This window comes from Colias philodice, chromosome 30 (assembly GCF_061535455.1).
Source record: "Colias philodice isolate Cphi_HAF_F1 chromosome 30, ilColPhil1 Martin Lab GWU primary, whole genome shotgun sequence".
Taxonomy (NCBI): domain Eukaryota; kingdom Metazoa; phylum Arthropoda; class Insecta; order Lepidoptera; family Pieridae; genus Colias; species Colias philodice.
Window position 1 is genome coordinate 5,095,233 of NC_143115.1, and position 21,873 is coordinate 5,117,105.

General features: G+C 32.8%; 1 protein-coding gene across 1 annotated transcript in view; it reads right to left on the minus strand.

Moving 5' to 3' along the window:
- Nucleotides 1-21,873, minus strand: part of LOC149475537 (uncharacterized) — a 134,716-nt gene that overhangs the window by 61,707 nt on the left and 51,136 nt on the right. The window lies entirely within an intron of this gene.

Below are 21,873 nucleotides of genomic sequence, written 5' to 3' on the forward strand. Positions count from 1 at the left end.
TTCAAAAGATTATCGATTGTGATACCATTTCAATTATAAATTCAAAATATTATCATAAATCGAATCAGATACGTAAATAATAATTACAACGTAAACATACTAATAAGATATATAATAATAAGACCACATATCTATGCACTGTATGTTAAAACTAAACTAAATTAATATTTTATTATTTATTGGTTTCTATCTTACAATTTGGTTGTCTTTACGTTTAAATTATATAACATAATAGAAGAGTTTTTCTGTATCGGATATATTTTACAGAGTATTTCTATCGATTATTATAATCTATCGACCCATCATTGAATAATTATGTGTAAGGCATCACTAAGTGGGCGGGACCTGTCCATGAAGTACGATAATTATTTGTATGACATTTTAACATAGACAATACAATCCTACATAGGCGTGAAGCTGTCAAAAAGCAAATAATATAATGGACAGAGTATAACTTTAGTTTGTGATTATAAATTGTAGGTTTGAAAGGCAGACTTTTCGCGTAAATATGGCTTCTTTTTCGGCTATGGAACGTGAAAGTTTAAAAAAAGAGTTGTGTGGTTTTATGAAACCACGGTAAAAGTGAAACTGTTCGAACGGTTCCGAACACTGCTTTGTGTAGCGCATGTCGCGTGACGGTCGGATGCCGAGTAGGTATACCTACTCGGCAGCCGCGATACACGCGACATGCGCTACACAGACCAAACAGTTTGAAACGATGTAATAAAAGTTTCACTTTAATAATAAATTGTAAAGGTTTTAATTTAAACTATTAACAAAAATTCAACCCCTTTTAATATAATAGTAATTTAATCAAATATTTACAAGTAACACTAAAGTTTTAAAATCAACAAGAATTTAAAACCTGTTTAAAACTCAACGTTATATGTAATTTATAATCATAAATTTCCATCTAATCAAACAACAAAATCCATGAAATACAACCGAAACCACGACAAACAACTAGTCAACAAATACCGTACGAAATGTCGCAGTTAAACATGCGAATTCTGTATTTACGTGGAACGTCCGGGATGTCATACCTCTGATGTAACTTGACATGAATTATTGCAGAATATCTGTTTATTTTGTAGTGAAAAGGCTTTTAAATAACACTAGTTTGAGTTCGCATGTTTGCTTGATAATTGATATTATCATCATCACTACATAGCATACAACAAAGAATAATTCTCTGTCCCTATGTACCAATGCATATTTTAAACTACGAAACGGATTTTGATGCGGTTTTTTTTTTTTCAATAGATAGGGTGATTGAAGAGGAAGGCTTATATGTATTATTTATTAGGTTGTAGACACAGCGGGCGATGCCGCAAGCAAAAACACGCTTTTATATTATAGATCGTATACTAAACGATCCAAATAGGAATAGGATTAAAATAACGTCATATTCTGACGTCATAGCTGTTAATTCATACCAAGATGAATTATAAAATGAAAATTTATCTTTTCCACGCGGGCTACGCTGGCCGCTGCGGGCAAAAGCTAGTTTGTCATAAATTTAAATACAGAATACAATCAATGTAAATTATAAAGCATAATATATTAATACAACATTTATTAACAAATTATCAACACTCTCAAACATAATACTTAACATATTTATTAATTCCTAAAAACCCATCCACCCCCCGACCGGAGCGAAAGTAGCTTAACCTCATTAATCGTAACAATGACGCTGCCAACTGTCACATATTTAACGACATATGCTTGTCCGTTTATACGCCTGTACATATTGCAAGTCATTGTTTTTGATAAGTATATATTTATTTGGGTTTAATAAATGCATAAAAAAAATACATGTGGTACTGGAGGACTGCCGGGGTAAAGCTATTGCATAGCATCGCATCGCGGTGTCGGTTGGAGTGGGGGGTGTTAGGTTTTTTCGTTACGGAATTTATACATTCGGTCTCCGCGCTCAAAGTCTGAGATAAAAGCTATGCAATAGCTTAAAACTTAAAAACACGCTTCAATGATGAAAGCAACTGAGTAAAAATATATTGTGTTTTATTCAGAACTAGCTTCCGCCCGCGACTCCGTCCGCGCGGATGTCGGTCTTTGCGTGGATGGTTTATTTCTCCATTTTGAGTAACTCTGACAATAACATCTTATAAATATCTATTGGACTCAAATACGGCTAGGCCTATAATAAATAATAATACCCAACGTGTGTTCGCTGTTCTACAGAACAACGTCTATGGATAAAACTGAAAAATTAAGATTATTTTTTTTTCTTCGTATTTTTAGGGTTCCGTAGCCAAAATGGCAAAAACGGAACCCTTATAGTTTCGTCATGTCCGTCTGTCCGTCTGTCCGTCTGTCCGTCTGTCACAGCCGATTTACTCGGAAACTATAAGTACTACAGTGATGAAATTTGATGGGAATATGTGTTGTATGAACCGCTACAAAAATATGACACTAAATAGTAAAAAAAAGAATTGGGGGTGGGGCCCCCCATACATGTAACTGAGGGATGAAATTTTTTTTTTCGATGTACATACCCGTGTGGGGTATCAATGGAAAGGTCTTTTAAAATGATATAAAGTTTTCTAAAAAACATTTTTCTTAAAGTGAACGGTTTTTGAGATATCAGCTCTCAAAGTCGTAAAAAGTATGTCCCCCCCCCTCTATTTTTATAACTACGGGGTATAAAATTCTAAAAAAAATAGAGGTGATGCATGCTAATTAACTCTTTCAACGATTTTTGGTTTGATCAAAGTATCTCTTATAGTTTTTGAGATAGGTTGATTTAACTGTAATTTATTATATTTGCTGCTACGGAACCCTTTGTGCGCGAGCCCGACTCGCACTTGGCCGGTTTTTTCAGGATAAAAAGTATCCTATTTTAGCCCAGGATAATAAGGTATAATTATACCAAGTTTCATCGAAATCGAACCGTTGGTTTTCACGTGATGTCTTCACATACAGACAGACAGACAGACAGACAGACAAACAAAAATTTTTTAAATCACATATTTGGGTTTGGTATCGATCCAGTAACATCCCCTGCTATTTATTTTTTCAATATTTTCAATGTACAGAATTGACCCTTCTACAGATTTATTATATGTATAGATAATAAGGTAAACTCGTGAAATTATTGTATTGTCACCGATCCTTGATATGTGTGCAAAGTTTGGATTAAATCTGTCCGTTTGAAGTGGGTCAAAATCGAATCTAAATACTATTTATACCCCGCAGTTTCAATTGCGAACGAACCCGCGGGCAAATGCATGTACATGTATTTCTATAGCTATGTGTTATTCTGGAACATAAGCTACATCACAGTTATGTATCATCAAATTCCATTCAGTGGTTTTCGCGTGAAGAAGGAACAAACATACATGTTTTAAAATAGTACCATATATTATGTACCTATATTTTATGACAAAATCATTTTTTTAAATATGTATATTCAGAAAAATATATCGTAAAAGCTTCATTTTTATTTATACAATATGGCGGTTAACTTATCTACATATATTTAATCAATCAAAGCAAAGCACACGTTTTTGTGTGTAATTAATAATGATTGTGGGGTCAAAACTGCTGTATCATAATTGGTGAATTGAGTTGTACAATTGTAGGGGACGTGATTGGAAACGGTTGAATAATATAAATAAAACGATTTTATGGTACTTAATAATAATATCTAATATTAAGTGGCGTACATTTCGCGTACGAATAATATTAAAAAAAATAAACAAAAAAAAAGATCGTGTGTGCCGAGCACACGTGTCAAAAGTGAAACTTCCTTGGCAAGATTCGAAGATACCAAAATCGTTGCTTTACTCGGTATTGCCATGACGCTACCCTGCTATACTATAAATTATTTTTCCTACACCTATTTAGCACCTCCTACATAAGATTTACATATCTTATCTTTGACATCTTCCTTTTTACAAAGAAAACCATACCTATCTACTTCATCAATCATAAAAAACACGAATACGATTTACATATATTTCTTATAACATTTTAAAAGTAAACAATTCTAAATATTACCATAATTCAGTTTGAGCGAGTGACGCCGAGTGACAAACTTAGTTACACCCAGACAGAGGTGATATATTTTGTGAATTATTCACGCGAAACATAGAAATATTAACGAAGGGGCGAAACGGATGGTGGCACACTGAGCCTCTAGTGTTGTGTTGTGACGCGTCAGAGAATGACATTCAAAAGAGAAGGTATTTATTATCTATATACTAATATTATAAAGCTGAAGAGTTGTTTGAACGCGCTAATCTCAGGAACTACTGGTCCGATTTTTTCAATCGTATATTTACCGGTTCCGAAAACGGTTTCTGCAGAGTAATAAGAAGTAATAAGAACGTAAAGTATGTGTATACCATTCTTTAAAATATAATTTAAAGCAATCACAAATGCCTTATACCTTATTGGTATTTTAATCCAATGGCAAAGTATATTTAATCGACTGTCAAACCCATTGTACCACTGCCCTAACTTGACGGAAATCATGAATAATGACGTCACAGCATCAAGTTATTAACTCATTATTTATTCACTAAGCTGTCTGATTTGCTACATCCCAATTTTAGTTGAATTATATGAATAGCTAATATTATGATTTTTTTTTTTTTTTTTATAGCTAGCTGTGCCCCGCGGTTTTACCAGCAGTGGTCCGCTCCTATTGGTCTTAGCGTATGCGTAGCCCTCGATAAATAGGCTTAACAGTGAAACAGTTTTTCAAAACGGACCCGTGGTTCCTAAGATAAGCGCGTTCAAGCAAACAAACTCTTCAGATTTATAATACTAGTGTACATTCAAATTAATATTTTTTTCATTCGTTAGGTATATGAATCTACACTGTAAATAAAATTAGAATTAATGTATGAAATGAAACAACCAAATAAGTGTAGGATATCATACCTACATGTTCATCTTATTTAGGTATGTCAATTTTGATTGTTCTGAAATCTTATATTCATCAATATCGATCCAACCGTTCCGGAGATTAATCCGAATACATAATCGAATACACAAATAATTAAACAAATACATAACAATAAGAACTTACTAATTAAATCTTAATCTCGTAACTGGTAGCATTTTCTTTTACATATACTTCGAAATAAGTTACAACTTACCTGAAAATAAATTAAAAATATTTGTTAGACATAGAATAAATAAAAAAAATGTGTGCGTGTACTAGTGTACAACCGCATCAAAATCCGTTGCGTAGTTTTAAAGATTTAAGCATACATATAGGAACAGAGAAAGCGACTTTGTTTTATACTATGTAGTGATTGACAAAAAAAATTCATTAAGTTATTGAATAGGATGAACCCGCGTTTTTCCGCGATAAAATATGCTATATTATTACATCTATCTTTGTACAAATTTGTTTCACCTAAAACCAATCAGCCGATTTGGCGTAAAAAAGGAACAAACTTTCGCATTTATATTTTGTACGAAAACATTATTTTGTCATCTCCACTGAAAAGAAAGGTATCGTATGACCTTTCTTTTCTCTTTAATTGGCCCGTATTTGAATGTATGTTCGCTTGTAACCCGAGAACGGATTGACCCGTTTCTATAGTAATGCAAGAACTGATGAATATAATACGAAATTATATACGTTTCTGAGACAGTACGGTTTATTTTATTTATATGGAAAATAATATAAATACTAGCCACTCAATCTGACGCCGCTTGGTTTATACGGAAAGTGGATAATATGTCATTCATAAAAGAAGTCATTTATAGTGAAACATTATCAAAATTGGTTAAGTAGTTCAAGAGACAGTCACATACCAACACATTGTTAATTCGAATCTCCTAATTAATAAGATAAATAAATCATAAAATTTGATCATTTTTTAAAGAAAATTGTTTGTTTTTTCTTATTCTCTACAATATAAACTAAACCTACCCATAATCACTAAATTACACTAATTGCGTAACTACTTGATAAACTCAAGTAAAACCAGGGGACACAACTATACAAACACTAAACCTAAGGCAATATCCTTCAATACATTTTCAGTACAAGTCCTATAATTAAAATAAGTTTCAGTAATTTTTCTCGGCTCGTCAATTCTAATACTCTAGGGGTAAACCGACTGTAAGAAAGAGGGTTATGTTTTTAGAATGTATGTTCGTAGGTAGGTACGAAATTATAAAAAATAGAATAGAAAACACTTTATTGTACAATGAACACAAAAACAACATTTACAGACACGATAGATAACTTAAAATAAATGTACAATTTGGCGGCCTTATCGCTTAAAAGCGATTTCTTCCAGGCAACATTGGGATATAGAAAAGGTAGATAGTGCAAAAATCTATAGTTACTAATATTATAAAGCTGAAGAGTTTGTTTGTTTGAACGCGCTAATCTCGGGTACTACTGGTCCGATTTGAAAAATTCTTTCGGTATTAGATAGCCCATTTATCGAGGAAGGTTATAGGCTATAATTATATCATCACGCTACGACCAACAGGAGTGGAGCACTGCGGGCAAAACCGCAGGGCACAGCTAGTACAAACATATACAAGAAACTGTGATTAAAAATATAAGAAATTTAACTTAAAATAGCTAAGCATTAAACGAAAATACAGTATGTATAGGATATTATCTGCGGTATAGGTATATAAGACGCCCCTATCACTTAACGGTGATCCCTTCCAGGCAACAATGTAAAATTAAAGATCGTAACAATGTAAAATTATATCTTCACAATATTATAAACAGGAACAGTTTTGTATGTAGGTTTGAATTTGCTTAACTCAAAAATAAGAAAAGGCTTTTGAAAATACTTTCACTAGTAGAAAGCTATTATTCCTGAGTCACATAAACTTTATATTTTAACTTGCTTCCGCCCACGACTTTGTACGTGCATCCCCGTTTTTCCCCGTTCTCTCAAGAATTTCGGGAAATCCTTTCTTAGCGGATGCCTATGTCCTAACTCCTAACATCTACCTGCATGCCAAATTTCAGTTTGGGCTGTGCGTTGATAGATCACTATATCAGTCACCTTTGAGTTTTCTATACATATATATGGATAGATATATAGATTTTATTATAAGCAAAACCAGAGAAAATTACTAGTAGTTAAATACAAAATCGTATTTCCTTAACGTAAGAAAAAACCGATAGATACAGGCATTCTTGCGTGATTGACTCTCATACATACAAATTATTGCCTTAAAATAGTTGTTAATTAATTACCATTTATAGATAGAGTTATTTTCCCACGAGAAACTAGTGCTCTAAGTTATCGTAAATAATTGTCTTAACCAACTTTATCAAAAGAAGGGGTTTGTTTATTGTTTTTTCTTTGTAATCTGTGAGCCATGTAATTAAACAGATGGAAAATTGTTTTTCATTTCAGGCACTTTTTTGGTAAAAAATATTTAAAACAATATAACTAGGTGCTTGTTGTTAAAATTAGTACATATTTTATTGTAAACATTAATAATTGCAAACAATACTACATCAATCAAACTATCGTTCCCACAGAGTTTCACCAAAACCGGTCCATCAGTTCGCTAAACAAACACCAATAATCATACAACCGCGTTATAAAACACTTATCAACCGACAAAACATCCGAACCACTGAAGGAATCAAAGAAATTATCGATCTTTCTTAAAGCCAAATTAATACAAAGCAAACTAATCTTTATCCCTATAACAACAAAGCTCATTTCTCTGTAACAGTATTCAAATAAAAACTATTCAAAAATAGCCCGTATCACAAGCCGTGACGTCACACAGAGGTGACGTCACTTAGGTCGTTATGGTATCGGAGTGTGTCCATGCAATAGTGCACTTTAATGCTATGGATTAGGGTTCAATTTGGCTTGTGTGTATCTGCCGTGAAGTTCCCCTTCAGTTGGCATTGTAAACAAAACGCCCATTATAATGGGATAGATATAGTGATGTTGGGAAGTCGATAATTTTAATCGATTTTATAATTTAATTAATTACAAAAGACTAATTTTATATCAGAAATATTTATATCTAAATTAAATTGAAAGAGTGGCAATAATAAAAGCATTTCTCATGTGATTTTTTAATGTGAATTGCCTTAAATAAAGGATCAATGCAACATCCGGTACTATTAAATACTTTAATATTGAATGTTTTCTTAGTTATCTATACTTTCTTGTTTCTTAATAAAATAAGATGAGCGTTTTACAATTAGGCAGGTAATAATAATAATTACAAAACCTACGTGAACAGTTTTAAAAATATTTCAGCAAAAAAAGTCACATTATTATTATTGAATGGCAGAGCCTGGTCAAATGGCTAGTCTAAAATATTATGAACTAGTGGTCCGCCCCGGCTTCGCCCGTGGTACATATTTCGCAATAAAAGGTAGCCTATGTTCTTTCTCAGGGTCTAAAGATTATCTGTGCCAAATTTCATCAAAATCGGTCCATTTCATCAAATATTTTATGCGTGAACCATACATACATACAAACCTTTCCTCTTTATAATATTAGTATTATAGATACAAACAGTGAGATTATATATGATCCACGTCAAAGATCCTTCATATGTAAGAATATGCTTTTGGTAAAACGTGAATTATTTAAAGGGCAATACACTTAGCTAAACGCTCTTCAAATGTAATATTAATAGATACGAATTTGTTTTATGTTAAATTGGGTATTTCGTTTTAAGTACTTAGGTACTATGGTAAGCATGCGACTTTACCTACGTTTAATATTATTTGCTTGTGTACAACTGTAATTAAATAAGAGTTGAGAACTAGGTAAGGTATGTGTCAGTGTGAAAATTGTCTTTAAATTATGTTTATCCTTAGCATACGAGCTAATAAAACAGGTATTTCTTTTTTGTTTATTGCGTAATCGCTTTAATTTCACTCACTTATAAATATATACGTCGTTTTGTACATGGTGTAAACAATTTACATTATTTGATAAAAAAAAAAACATCGATAAAAACCATCGATACTCGCACACCACTACTATAATCCTAACCGTTGGCCAGCGATGATATATGAACGTCACATTTGATTGCCGAATATCCGATAATTGGTGTTACTGACATATTATTTCCAAAACTACCCGCACATTTGTGTGTTTCTGTTATTTACATAGGTAGTCTATGACCAGAAATACTATCTATGTCTATTGGTTGGAAGAATAAAAACGGCGAGAGCCATTTTGATGTAGTTTCTAAAATAGATAGAGCAATATTTACAACAATTAAGAATTCATGCGATAGAGCACTGTTTAATCAACACACGCTTGACTGTTTTTATTATGACTGAATATATTATTATGACCAGAAATGTCTATATTACTGTTGTGTCTCTGTTATTTGGTTAGACAGGAATGGTTATAGCGATTTTGATGTACTTTCAAATATGGATAATGAAATATTAAGAACTGTTGAATGTCCGTGGCGAGTAGAAAAAAATCGTTCCTAGTCAAATTACATTATTATAATATTTATTAGGTTTTTTAAATATTTTCATAGCTGTAGTTATAGTCCATTGAATGAGTCCCTCCAAGGGGGGTCTAGAGTGCGTGAGTTAGTAACGTAAGATGTTTCTTCGGAAACATGGCAAGAGACCCTAGGTTATAAACATACTAAAACCCCGGGACTCTAGGAGGAGCTCCGGAGTGGGGGGAGGGGGGAAATGGGTCCATTTTTTCATTTTTCGCTTAAATCTCAAAAACGGTACATGTTAGAGAAAAACTTTCAAGGAAAAGTTGAAAGGCCATAAAATTATCTACAAGTTGTACCTTAATCATTTTTTCCTATATCCTACCGTTTCTGAGTTATACGCAGTAAAAAATGATTTTGGCTCAAACAATTTCCCCATACTACACATCAATCGATCAAAAAATATTTCTTTCTTCCAAAAAACTCAAATGTGCAACTTGTGACCGGTACTGATAGATTGCTCATAATTAGGTCTATAATTGGTAAAATAAACACATTCCTCCATGGAAGCCTTTAGGAGAAATCGATTGTCAAAATATTATATTAGGGTAGTTTGAGTTACTGAACTTGATCTTTTTATTTTTTCTTCCAAAAAACTCAAAAGTGCAACTTGTAACCGGTACAGATAGATTGCTCATAATTAGGTCTATCATTGATAAAAATACTAGATTCCACCACGGAGGCGTTTACGGGGAATTGAATTTTATTAGGGTAGTTACGATACTTGAACTTTTTATTTTTTTTCTTCGAAAAAACTCAAAAGTGCAACTTGTGACCGACACCGATAGATTGCTCATAATTAGGTCTATCATTGATAAAAAAACCAGATTCCACCATGGAGGCGTTTAGGAGGTATTGAATTTTATTAGGGTAGTTACGATACTTGAACTTTTTAACTAACTACACTAATAAAATTCAATTCCCCGTAAACGCCTCCATGGTGGAATCTGGTTTTTTTATCAATGATAGACCTAATTATGAGCAATCTATCGGTACCGGTCACAAGTTGCACTTTTGAGTTTTTTGGAAGAAAAAAAATAAAAAGTTCAAGTATCGTAACTACCCTAATAAAATTCAATTCCCCGTAAACGCCTCCGTGGTGGAATCTAGTATTTTTATCACTGATAGACCTAATTATGAGCAATCTACCTGTAATGGTCACAAGTTGCACTTTTGAGTTTTTTGGAAGAAAAAAAAAAAAGATCAAGTTCAGTAACTCAAACTGCCCTAATATAATATTTTGACAGTCGATTCCTCCTAAAGGCTTCCATGGAGGAATGTGTTTATTTTACCAATTATAGACTTAATTAAGAGCAATCTATCAGTACCGGTCACAAGTTGCACTTTTGTGTTTTTTGGAAGAAAAAAATAAAAAGATCAAGTTCAGTAACTCAAACTACCCTAATATAATATTTTAACAATCGATTCCTCCTAAAGGCTTCCATGGAGGAATGTGTTTATTTTACCAATTATAGACCTAATTAAGAGTAATCTATCAGTACCGGTCACAAGTTGCACTTTTGAGTTTTTTGGAAGAAAAAAATAAAAAGATCAAGTTCAGTAACTACCCTAATCAAAATTCAATTCCCCGTAAACGCCTCCGTCGTGGAATCTGGTATTTTTATCAATGATAGACCTAATTATGAGCAATCTATCTGTACCGGTCACAAATTGCACTTTTGAGTTTTTTGGAAGAAAAAAATAAAAAGATCAAGTTCAGTAACTCAAACTACCCTGATATAATATTTTGACAACCGATTCCTCCTAAACGCTTCCATGGAGGAATGTGTTTATTTTACCAATTATAGACCTAATTAAGAGCAATCTATCAGTACCGGTCACAAGTTGCACATTTGAGTTTTTTGGAAGAAAGAAATATTTTTTGATCGATTGATGTGTAGTATGGGGAAATTGTTTGAGCGAAAATCATTTTTTACTGCGTATAACTCAGAAACGGTAGGATATAGGAAAAAATGATTTAGGTACAACTTGTAGATAATTTTATGGCCTTTCAACTTTTCCTTGAAAGTTTTTCTCTAACATGTACCGTTTTTGAGATTTAAGCGAAAAATGAAAAAATGGTCCCATTTCCCCCCTCCCCCCACTCCGGGGCTCCTCCTAGTGTCCCGGGGTTTTAGTATGTTTATTACCTAGGGACTCTTGACATGTTTCCGAAAAAACATCTTACGTTACTAACTCACGCACTCTAGAACTTTTTATTCAATGGACTATTACTCATACACATGTCAGAATAGTTTTAAATATTCTTTATAGATTAACTAGCTTTCCGCCCGCGGCTTCGCCCGCGTTTTCAAAGAAAAACATAGTTCCCGTTGCCGTGGGATTTCCGGGATAAAACCAAGTTAATGTTAATCCAAGTTACCCTCTTTATATGTGCTAAATTGCATTGTAATCGTGCAGTAGTATTTGCGTGAAAGAGTAACAAACACACACACACACACATATATCCTCACAAACTTTCGCATTTATAATATTAAGTAGGATAAATAAAATATATTAGAATTTGACACAATATTCGAATAATCGCCAATATCAATAATTTTAATCACATTATTACATTAAAATTAACATACCTAAATGCTAAGCCATTTTTCATATCACTTTAGCTAAGGGTGACACCCCTATACGGACAAACAGACAGACACAAATATGATTATAAATGATATAGGTATGGTTGGTTAATCAATCTTATTGTTGTTTTTTTTAATATGAAAATGTACAATAATTATTATCTGCTATGAGGGATTATTGTACATACGATATTAAACTATTAAGTGAAGCTAAAATATGAGCTAAATGGTAATATTATGAAGATAAAATATTTGTATGTTTGTAATGGATAAACCCAAAAACTACTAAATCGATTTTGAAAAATTTTCACCATTGGATAGTTAATAATATTATTCCTGTGTCACATAGACATTGTGTTCATATTAGTCTTATGCCGATTCAAATTTAAAAAAAATATTTCCATTGCACCTTGCAAAATTGTATTTAAATATTTTGTTTTCACACCAAAACAGCAGAACCTATTTTGATGCATTTCACAATACTGGTAGATGAAAAGGGTTCAGATTTTAAGGAAATCTTTTAACTTCACTAAATTTTCCCCATATACGAAGATATAAAATGTATGTACCTATCTATACTATAGGTATAGCTACCATACATACATACACTTGTAACCATCCACATACGGTATGCCACGACTGTACACAATTGCACGCCTCATAAGCGAAGCGTTGAGGTGGGTACTACTGTCGCTTCGCGCAAAACATCTGATTTTTCAAACTTAAAATGTCTTTATGTATCATACATTGCACTTGTAAGATAATACATACACACACATATTAAGAAAAAACACTATTTTTAACGTTCATGATATTTTTGATGTCATTTTTGTTATTTAAACTAGTTAAAAAACAGTTTAAAAAAGTTCTGTCTTGGACGTCCGTGTGTCTGTATGTGCGGATCCTTTTTCTTGTTAACACGATAGCGACCGAAATACTTTACTAATCGAGTCTTTTTTTTTCTCTTACGCTTGAGTATGCTCAGGAATAGAACCCTTTCATTTTTCAGGGTCTGATTCGATGTGGTTTATTTGTTATTAAATAAACAAAAATAATAATTATTAAAAAAAAATTATGAGGCGTGCACTTTTGGATTTTCCAAACTATTTACATATTACAGTCGCGGGTTCGGTGCGGGTCAAAGTATACATTGAATGCTTTAAACTGAGAGCTAAGTTTAACTGGGAGCTTACTTAAGTTTCATTATGTAAGTTTTAATATTTAGAAATTAAAGAAATAATTATTGTCATTTTCAACAAAATATAGAAATCCTTTGATTTCTCTTGTTGAAAGACAAAAGATTGCACCATCTTCAACACCTTTGAAAACAAACTATTTAAATAACACTTTTAACGGATTAAAAACAAGATTTATTAATTACTAGCGGTCTGCCCCGGCTTCGCCCGTGGTACATATTTACGTTTTCTCTACGTAAGAACCATCCTCGTACTTCAAGGAATATAATAAAAAAAGGAAGAGACCAAGGAAAACGCGGGTTTCATTTTTATATATTAATTATATTATAATATTATGTCTGACTGACAGCATATATAGGTATACCAAAAACAAATATTTTATATACCTATGCGAAATATAGTTGAAATCACAATACTTCTTCCACAGTCGTTTTAAAAAAAGCATATAAATAAGCAAATAATAACACAACTATATAACAAAAACTCAACCATTAACTAAGAACACAACTTCCAGAGTAATAGAGATACGAACATTCAAACAAAATTATAAACTTCACTACTATAATATCAGTTTTCATATCAATATAAATTCTACATTTCAATAAGCAGAAACCCTCAGAGTCCCAACTTAACGTAACTTGGTAAATCGTTGGAGCAACTTATTTTTGTTAAGTCAAAACTTAGATACCTGCGCTCAAGGGACTGCCAAGTTACTACACAATTTACAAACATACAGATCAGAAAATTGGTGCAAAACGATCGGTTCTTGAAATTACTAAAACTTGATTGTGGTAAAGTTATATACCTACTAGCTGTGCCCCGCGGTTTTACCTGCATCTGCTCCGCTCCTTATCGTGATCATATATAGCCTATGCTATAGCCTTCCCGATAAATGGGCTATCTAACACTGAAATAATTTTTCAAGTCGGATCAGTAGTGCCTGAGATTAGCACGTTCAAACAAACTCTTCAGCTTTATAATATTAGTATAGATTAACGGAATTTAGCAATTACATCATGAAAATTGTATTCAAGATGTAAAATTTATTGCTAAAAGTCCGCCATTGTTTCATTATTTCAATTTTATTAAACAGGTGAAACTCTTAAATTAATAAATAGACTATGCTTAATGCTATACATGTCAAGATGACATCAGTTAAATACAGTCTAGTAAGTCTGTAGGTACGACTACTTTTATATTAAACTAGCTGCGCTTCGCGGATTCACCCGCGTGACTCCGCTCCTGTTGGTCTTAGCGTGATGATATATAGCCTATAGCCTTGCTCGATATCGGCTATCCAACACCGAAATAATTTTTCAAATCGGACCAGTAGTTCTTGAGATTAGCGCGTTCAAACAAACAAACTGTTCAGCTTTATAATATTAAGTATAGATTTATCATTCATTCATATTTAACCTTTGTTACATCGATTTGCAAAAATTGAGGGTTCACAGACACATACACAAAATTCTATTATTTAATATTTATTTATCGTAATTTGCGTTAAAATAATTAAATTCTCACTCAAACAATATTAGGTATAATCCTATAAGCGCTACGTTTCGTAGCAAAATTAATGTCCGTATATTTCAACAAAATATTAAGTTTATAATTACTGTATTACATATGCAAATGGTAATAAAGAGATTACGTACTATGTATTTTGAACTTATTTCGATATTAATTTAACGGTCTTAAATCGCGATTTAATCATTATTTGCATGGTAATTAATAATTATATATTTTAATGGTACCTATTTAAATTGGTATAAAGATGGGATTACTAAATATGGGATGGAGATAGAATAGTGGGATATGGGATTCAATAAATATGAATATAATTATTAAATTATAAAAATCAGCACCAGTATTCAAATTAATAAGAGTAGCGCGGGTTCGAATCCCACCTCATAAAACAATTTTTTTTCTATTCTTTCTTTACTTTTCTTTACTTCTGCAAATAAAGAAATTTGAATTTGAATTTGAATTTAAAACTGTTTGATTTTGAGAACTTCCTTCTTTTTTGAAGTCGGTTATAAAACTAAATGCAACACAATGCAAGCAAATTCGGGAATTGAACCCGTGACTCACGTCAATTAATGCTGTATTGTGCTAATGAATGTTATCCGTCCGTCTGTATGTTTGTACATATATACATACACGGGTATATGTATGGATAGATATACATATCAAAAATTGTATCTAGTGATGTCTGTAATATGAATTTTGAATTTGAATATTTATAGGAGAAAGTTTACTTTTAAAATTCGTATGAAATGAATGTAAATTGAAATGAAATGAACAAGTGTTTGTACAAGTATCTTGCAAAGTTCTAACGGCGTGAAAGTATAATAATTAATAAGTTAATTACTTCAATGTATTGAATAAATATAAGTGATAACTGCGTTAAAAACAACCGACTTCAAACTTGCACTTGCAACATTTACAAATACAGACAAAAATGCTCATAAAATAAAAACTACTGGGCCTATCCGATTAAAATTTTTATGGGACCAATACGACACCATCCCGCATCGAACAAAAAAAGAATCACGTAAATCGGTTCAGAAACCTCGGAGTAATCGGCGTACATACATTAAAAAAAAACATACCGGCCGAATTGATAACCTCCTCCTTTTTTTTGAAGTCGGTTAATAACTAATATTATTAAACTCAATTTGACACAATATGTTGAACTTATTATCTACAACGCAGAAGAAATGGCGTATGCTGTAGCTAATTACCACAAAACGTAAAACAATTTTTAATATCTAAGTATAGTAAAAATAAACATTATTCTCATTTATTTACATTTTACTAAACCATCATCACTATCATCAAATCCAATGGTATTTCTCAAGTCACTTTAATAAATTTATCGACATCGATACATCAGCACATCACTAGCCCAGTCACGTCTCTTCGACGTTAAATTTACGACGCTTCTTCGGTCGGCTGTCGCCATTTTTTCGATATAAAATGCTATTGAATATCGAAACTTTTTGCATCGATCTGAGATGAACTAGAATCTAGAGTGAAATACTTAACACTTGTGGACCACCCCGGCTTCGCCCGTAGTACGTATATATAGCCTACTAGCGGTCCGCCCCGACTTCGCCCGTATTCGCCCTATGTTCTTTCTCAGGGTCTAAAGATTGTCTGTGCCAAATTTCATCAAAATCGGTCCCGTAGTTTATGCGTGAAAACCATACATACACATACATAATTACAAACCTTTCCTCTTTATAATATTATAATAATATAGAAGTGTAGATTTAAATATTTATCCATAACACTTTTTACGTCTTAGAAAAACTATTAAAAAGTGAAATACCTATAGAATCAAACATTAAACTCGTTTTAGATTAATATTGCTTTTGTAGTAATTTAATAGTTTATCTATACAAAAGTTTTTCAGTTGAGAAATGTAAGGAATCTATCTTTCGTACTTAATCTTAGCTAAGAGTTAGGGCTGCCTCTAGATTCTTTATTTTCATACTTACTGAGTGGAAGAAATTGATACCCCGTCTATTCTAAGCTAGAGATAGGGCTGTCACTAAATACTTTCTTACTTTAAAACCCACGTGTGAAGGAAATCTGCTATAATGTAGGTACTTAAATAAATAGGCAGGGTTAGCACGAGATACTTTCTGCCATACCTACTTAGTGCATCAAATTGACAGTTTCTTACTGTTATAGGCATCAATGAACATTGTAAGGCGCATTTTCCCCGAAAAAGTCATAAGTCGTTATGGTGATATCCCATGGCCCCCCAGATCGCCAGACATAACACCTGCGGACGTTTTTTTTTGGCGATTTCTTAAATCTAAAGTCTACGTTAAGTCGTTAACAAACAAATTTATTGCAACTGAAAATAAATATTCGCAACGAAATAAGAAGAATTTCGCAAGAAACTTGCAAAAAAGTTTTCATAAATTGTTTCGTTTAAATGAGTGTGTTCGTCTCCGTGGTAAACATTTAACTTCAATTATTTTCAAGAAATAAATCCGCATTTGTATGTTTTATTTTAAAATAAAAACAATTACATATATAAAAACCTGTGAATCTTTTATTATTTAATTTTAAATTCGAAAATTGTTTCGCGGACACCCTTTACAAATTAAACTCAGCCAGTGACAACCCTATTCAAAGCGTGCGACCAGAACCGCAACTTATTTCATTACAGCACTACGCTGTCGATATTAAATTATCGATATATTGCAATTATTGACGGCACTAGCACTTCACTGCATATGTCTTGGATGCAATTTTGAAAACGTAATGTGATTTTGCCGCGCTTTCGGCGGCCATCTTGGTTTAGTTAGCATTCAGTTGTATTTGAATTTGATATCTAATTTTTTTATTTGATTTACAATTCACTTAAATTATTATTCATTTTATGTGAGGATGTGTGTGTGTTTGTTACTCTTTCACGCTAATACTACTGAACCGATTACAATGAAATTCAGCACACATATAGAGAGTAACTTGGATTAACACATAGGATAGGTTTTATCCCGGAAATTCCACGGGAACGGGAACTATGCGGGTTTATCTTTGAAAACGCGGGCGGAGCCGCGGGCGGAATGCTAGTATGTATATTACAAGAAAAATAAAGAATAGACAAAGAAAAATTACACGTTCATGTCGATAAAAAAGTACAAGATAAAATAAAAATCCATCTCTATATAAATAGGGATTTATAATTTTTTCAACAATCCACGAACAGAATAAGCAATAAAATACAATGGAGTCGCCTCGAGCTAAAATAATATTTATTCAGTTATATCAACTTAATTATGTGCCACGGGTCTTGAGGCACGTTTTTCTGAGCATATAATTTGCCTCCTCCCATGGGGCAGGATTTTAAAGAGGATTTAGAAGGAATTTAGTAAATTTCTTCTTTCCTGTAGAATTATGGCAACTATAGTAATAGTAACTAGAGAAACTAAAAGTTAATTATGATTATAATGTTAACAAGTATTAATATATTTGTATGAATTAAACGGATGAACAGATTTCGATGGAATTTTATTGTGAGATAGATAATACAGGAACATGTTTACATATTTGATATGCTAAATGGATAATCAGATTTTGATGAAATACAACTACAACCTATGTAGGTACATAGCTACCATGTTAATATAAAATCAATACTATCACTACATAGTATAAAACAAAGTCGCTTTCCCTGTCCCTATGTCCCTATGTCCCTATGTCCCTTTGTACGCTTAAATCTTTGAAACTACGCAACGGATTTTGATGCGGTTTTTTTTAATAGATAGAGTGATTCAAGAGGAAGGTTTATATGTATAATAACATCCATTAAATAGTGGAGAAGTACTGTTATTTTTGAGGTTTCTAATGTGATGTCGTAAAAATTACATTTTTTCCGCTTACATTGCAAACGCAGGCTGAACTCTACGAGTTTTATCAAAATAATGTACTAAGTATTATACATATTGAAAAGGTCTATAGAAAAGTCCGCGATGGTATATGTCTATCTCTTATGGATAACCCACAATAACTTTTTTTTGTCATTTACTTTTTACGACAAATAATGGCTAATTTTCGATGCGATTTTAACCAATACAGCATTAATCCTTAACCAATTAAATACCTTGAATACATTGTTCATTACACCATATGATTTAAGTGAATATTTTCGAAGATATTACAGATTTAAAAATTGCGGGACGTAGCGTTTGCGGCGGTACCGGCCGGCCGCTGGGCTATCTATTTTATACCCGTGCGAAGCCGGAGCGGGCTGCTATGTTTTTATATACAACGTTCACAGTTTTTCTGTAGTGTATTTAGTACCAGCATTGCACCCGTGCGAAGCCGGGGCGGGTCGCTAGTAATATTATAAAGCTGAACAGTTTGTTTGTTTGTTTTCTAACAAACAAACAAAACAGGAACTCATCTCAGGAACTACTGGTCCGATTTGAAAAATTCTTTCGGTGTTAGATAGCCTATTTATCGAGGAAGGCTATAGGCTATATATCATCACGCTAAGACCAACAGGAGCGGAGCAATGCGGGTGAAACCGCGGTGAACAGCTAGTGTAGGTATATTGATTGAAAGGGACAGACAGTAACTAATTGCTAATATGACGATATATAGTTCAATAAATAAATGTTTGAGTTTGAACCCAATATAATAGTTTTATCGATATAAAACTTTTACAATTAAAATTATTTAAATTGGCCATATAAAATTACATTAATTGCTATTATTATGTTTAAAAACAAAAAAAATTCGTAAGTATCATTTAACGCATAAAGTCAAGAACTACTGAACCGATTTTGATATATTCTTTCCCAGAAGAAAGCTATATATTATTCTTGATTGATATGGCTATTTAATATAGCTATTCAATTAACGCAGGAAAAGCCGGGACGAGCAGCTACTACACATTCTATCCCACTAACACCTAAATGTGAACATTTTTGAAAATGTATGTTTGTTACTCTTTCACGCTAAAACCACTGAACGGATTTTGATGATACTTGGCAACGATGTAGCTTATGTCTGATATTTAATACATTAACACATAAGCTATAGAAGTACTTGATTTTTCCCTTAGTTTAAATATTATTTAGCTACCTAAAGAAAATCTTGTTTTTGCAGCTAATTTAAATATAAAACATGACCGTTCGTCTCAACTCAGACAGTAAACTAAAAATAACCATCATTAGTATTTACGCGTGTAACAACAATTAATTTAGTTTTTGTCTGTCTGTTTGTTACATGCCTGTCGCGGTATTTGTGGCGCGCTTTATCCGTGCGTGTGTGGCCGGCTTTAATTATCTGAACCACAGACATGTATCAAGATAGACTAAGCGAGTGTATGTACTTCCCGTGTCCAAACTAAGATTATGAAACTTACTTGACGCTGGCCTACACTCAGTCCGCGCTTGCAGTTCGCCAAGGAAAGACGTGAAGCTGAATAAAGTAAAATGCCGAATTACGCCGTTATAAACTGTAGAAACTCCACAGCTGTGAGTGGCCGAGTTAGCAGAGATGTTTCCTTCCACCGGTAAGTAATTTTCTAATCAGAATATGCACTATTTATTTTAAAATCAAATAAAGAATATCTGTGGAAAACGATCGTGACAAACACGGATACCAAATCATACGAAATGATTCGGAATACATTGCGGCTTTTACTTGGCACGGTAAAGATCGAGTCGTATGATAACAAGCAATGAATAGCGTCTTCTCATTTTTCTGTTCTCATTTTTCTGTCCAATTTTGTGGTTAGTGATGTTCATTTGATGCAACAGTTCTCGATTCTAATCGATTTTATAATCGAACAGAAAAATGATAATTTGAAGGAGCAATTTTTCAGAAAAAAAGGCATAGATTTTTTTTGTCAAAACTCCTTATTGCTTAGACTATGTTTGTTTTTTCAGTTTTCCAAGTAACCCGAACATAAAAGAAAAATGGATTGATGCAACGGGACATAAAGATTGATTGATTGACAGTTTCATTACTTTCTTTCGATGGCCTCTCTAGTACGTAGTACACGGTAACTCAATGGGCATATGTAAGAAAAAGCTAAAACACATTAGTTTACTTGTTAGAATATTAAAAGGTTTATAAATTTATTTTATCATTCCTCTGTCTATGGTAATTATCATTTTTCTGTCTTGAATCGATTTAGTAATCGATTACGATTCATTTATTTAATTACCTCTTAGACATAGATCTAATTTGATCTGATTTCTTTCGATTTACTTCGATGGGATAGGACGATACTAGAATCGCCGCGCGAGTGGCGTCCTAATCGATTTAGCGTAAAATGAAATTACCATCACTAAAAAGCGCTCGTGACGTCATAACGCGTCAAGGTCAGTACAAAAAATATGACACGCTTGGTTTTCATACAGATCGCGGTACTTGCGTAGTCTATCTATGTCTGTGATCTGAACGATTCGTTTTTTTAGCAAATTGTTAGAGTGGATAGTGGATTATTCGATGTTTTAGTTTTTAAAATATTTTAAACGGAATGTAAATTTTCTATATCTGCGGTTCTTTCGAGCAAAATTAAGTTAAACATTTTTGATGATGTTTTATGGGAATTATCATTTGTGGAAAATATAATCTTATATATAAAATTCTCGTGTCACAATGTTAGTCTGCATACTCCTCCGAAACGGGTGGACCGATTGTCATGAAATTTTCTGTGCATATCGGGTAAGTCTGAGAATCGGCCAACATCTATTTTTCATATGTACAACGGGCGAAGCCGGGGCGGACCGCTAGTTACCTATATGTATGAATGATAATTACTTCATTACAAATAGGTAAATAAAAGCTAGCTAACATAGAATATACGACCGCAAAGAGGGATTTCTTCCAAGTAGATAGTACATAGTAATTTTATAAAAGATCATCAAATCAATAAAATGTCTAAAACAGAAACAAACAAACACACACAGACACTCATCAAAACTTCAAATGCTAATTACTTCTCTACGCACAATAATACATTAAATTCACATACAAACATATATTTAACACATGAATAATGAATTCGCGTCTGTCTATCCGTGAACAGATGTCCTACAAAAAGCACCACAAGTACGACATTCCAGTCGCTATTTACAGACCCA